Below are 3,080 nucleotides of genomic sequence, written 5' to 3'. Positions count from 1 at the left end.
CCCTTCCCTTCCTCCTTTTGTCCTTAGAAAAGCCTCAATGCTGGCTCCTGTTGACTCCAATGCTTCCCACAGTTGTGTCAAGTTGGCTGGATGTCCTTTGGATGGTGGACCATTCTTGATACACACGGGAAACTGTTAAGCATGAAAACCCCAGCAGCATTGTAGTTCTTTACACAAACTGATGGGCCTCACCCTCCTTGGCATTTTTCCTATTATGTTGCCTTACAACCTGGAATTAAAAATTATTTTTTTTGGGGTGGGGGGGGGGGGTTGTATCATTTGATTGACACAACATGCCTACGACTTTGAAGATGCAACATATTTTTTATTGGGGTATGTCTCTATAAGCTTGGCATATCTAGCCACTGGGATTTTTGCCCTTTCTTCAAGGCAAAACTGCTTCAGCTCCTTCAAGTTGGATGGGTTCCACTGGCGTACAGCAATCTTTAAGTCATACTACATATTCTCAATTGGATTGAGGTCTGGGCTTTGACTAGGCCATTCCAAGACATTTAAATGTTTCCCCTTAAACCACTCGAGTGTTGCTTTAGCAGTATATTTAGGGTCATTGTCCTGCTGGAAGGTGAACCTCAGTGTCACGTTCTGACCTTAGTTCTTTTATTATGTCTTTGTTTTAGTATGGTCAGGGTGTGAGTTGGGTTGGTTGTCTATGTTATTTTTTCTATAATTTGGGATTTTCTATGTTCGGCCTGGTATGGTTCTCAATCAGAGGCAGCTGTCAATCGTTGTCCCTGATTGAGAACCATACTTAGGTAGCCTGGTTTCACTTTTGAGTTGTGGGTGTTTATTTTCCGTGTTAGTGCCACACGGGACTGTTTCGGTTTGATTACTTCACGTTTATTGTTTTGTTCAGTGTTTATTACTTTATTAAAAAACATGAACACTTACCACGCTGCGCTTTGGTCCTCACCTTCTTCCACCATAGACGATCGTTACACTCAGTCTCAGTTTCAAATCTCTTGAAGACTGAAACAGGTTTCCCTCAAGAATTTCCCTGTATTTAGTGCCATCCATCATTCCTTCAATTCTGACCAGTTTCCCAGTCCCTGCCAATGAAAAACATACCCACAGCATGATGCTGCCACCTTCATGCTGCACTGTGGGGATGTTGTTCTCAGGATGATGAGAGGTGTTGGGTTTGCGCCAGACAGCGTTTTCCTTGATGGCCAAAAAGCTACATTTTAGTCTCATCTAACCAGAGTTCCTTCTTCCATATGTTTGGGGAGTCTCCCACATGCCTTTTGGCTAACACCAAGCGTGTTCGCTTATTTCTTTCTTTAAGCAATAGCTTTTTTTCTGGCCACTGTTCCGTAAAGCGTAGCTCTGTGGAGTGTACGGCTTAAAGTTGTCCTATGGACAGATACTCCAATCTCCGCTGTGGAGCTTTGCAGCTCCTTCATGGTTATCTTTGGTCTCTTTGTTGCGTCTCTGATTAATGCCCTCCTTGCCTGGTCTGTGAGTTAGGGTGGGCAGCCCTCTCTTGGCAGGTTTGTTGTGGTGCCATATTCTTTCCATTTTTTAATAATGTATTTAATGGTGCTCCGTGGGATGTTCAAAGATTCAGATATTTTTTTATAACCCAACCCTGATCTGCACTTCTCCACAACTTTGTCCCTGACCTGTTTGGAGAGCTCCTTGGTCTTCATGGTGCCACTTGCTTGGTAGTGCCACTTGCTTGGTAGTGCCCCTTGCTTAGTGGTGTTGCAGACTCTGGGGCCTTTCAGGACAGGTGTATATATACTGAGATCATGTGACAGATCATGTGACACTTAGATTAAACACAGGTGGACTTTATTTAACTAATTATGTGACTTCTGAAGGTAATTGGTTGCACCAGATCTCATTTAGTGGCTTCATAGCAAAGGGGGTGAATACATATGCACAAACCACTTTTCCTTTTTTACATTTTTATTTATTTTTTGAAACAAATATTCTTTTAAATTTCACTTCACCAATTTGGACTATTTTGTGTATGTCCATTACATGAAATCCAAATAAAAATCAATTTAAATGACAGGTTGTAATGGAACAAAATAGGAAAAACGCCAAGTGGGATGGATACTTTTGCAAGGCACTATACTACCATACCCCGTTCAAAGGCTCTTAATGTCTTGCCCATTCACACTCTGAATTGCACACTATCCATATGTCTCTCTCAGTCAAATTTAATACACTGAACAAAAATATAAACCCAACATATAAAGGTCCCATGTTTCATGAGCTGAAATAAAGATCCCATAAATGTTCCATACGCACAAAAAGCTGATTTCTCTCAAATGTTGCCCACAAATTTGTTTACATCCCTTTTAGTGAGCATGTCTCCTTTGCCAAGGTAATTCATCCACCTGACAAGTGTGACATATCAAGAAACTGGTTAAACAGCATGATCATTACACAGTTTCACCTTGTGCTGGGGACAATTAAAGGCCACTCTAAAATGTGCAGTTTTGTCACACAATACAATGCCACAGATGTCTCATGTTCTGAGGGAGCGTGCAATTGGCATGCTGAGTGCAGGAATGTCCACCAGAGCTGTTGCCAGAGAATTGAATGTTAATTTCTCTACCATAAGCTGCCTCCAACATTGTTTTAGAGACTTTGTCAGTTCGTCCAACTGGCCTCACAACCACGGGCCACGTGTAACCACGCCAGCCCAGGACCTCCTCAACCACGGGCCACGTGTAACCACGCCAGCCCAGGACCTCCTCAACCACGGGCCACGTGTAACCACGCCAGCCCAGGACCTCCTCAACCACGGGCCACGTGTAACCACGCCAGCCCAGGACCTCCTCAACCACGGGCCACGTGTAACCACGCCAGCCCAGGACCTCCATATCCGGCTTATTCACCTCAGACCACGTGTAACCACGCCAGCCCAGGACCTCCTCAACCACGGGACACGTGTAACCACGCCAGCCCAGGACGTCCACATCCGGCTTATTCACCTTCGGGATCGTCTGAGACCAGCCATCCGGACAGCTGATGAAACTGTGGGTTTGCAGAACCAAAGAATGTCTGCACAAATGTGTGCTCGTTGTCGTCACCAGGGTCGTGACCTG

The sequence above is a fragment of the Oncorhynchus nerka genome, linkage group LG2 (assembly GCF_034236695.1).
Source record: "Oncorhynchus nerka isolate Pitt River linkage group LG2, Oner_Uvic_2.0, whole genome shotgun sequence".
Taxonomy (NCBI): domain Eukaryota; kingdom Metazoa; phylum Chordata; class Actinopteri; order Salmoniformes; family Salmonidae; genus Oncorhynchus; species Oncorhynchus nerka.
This window is presented reverse-complemented; position numbering follows the sequence as displayed.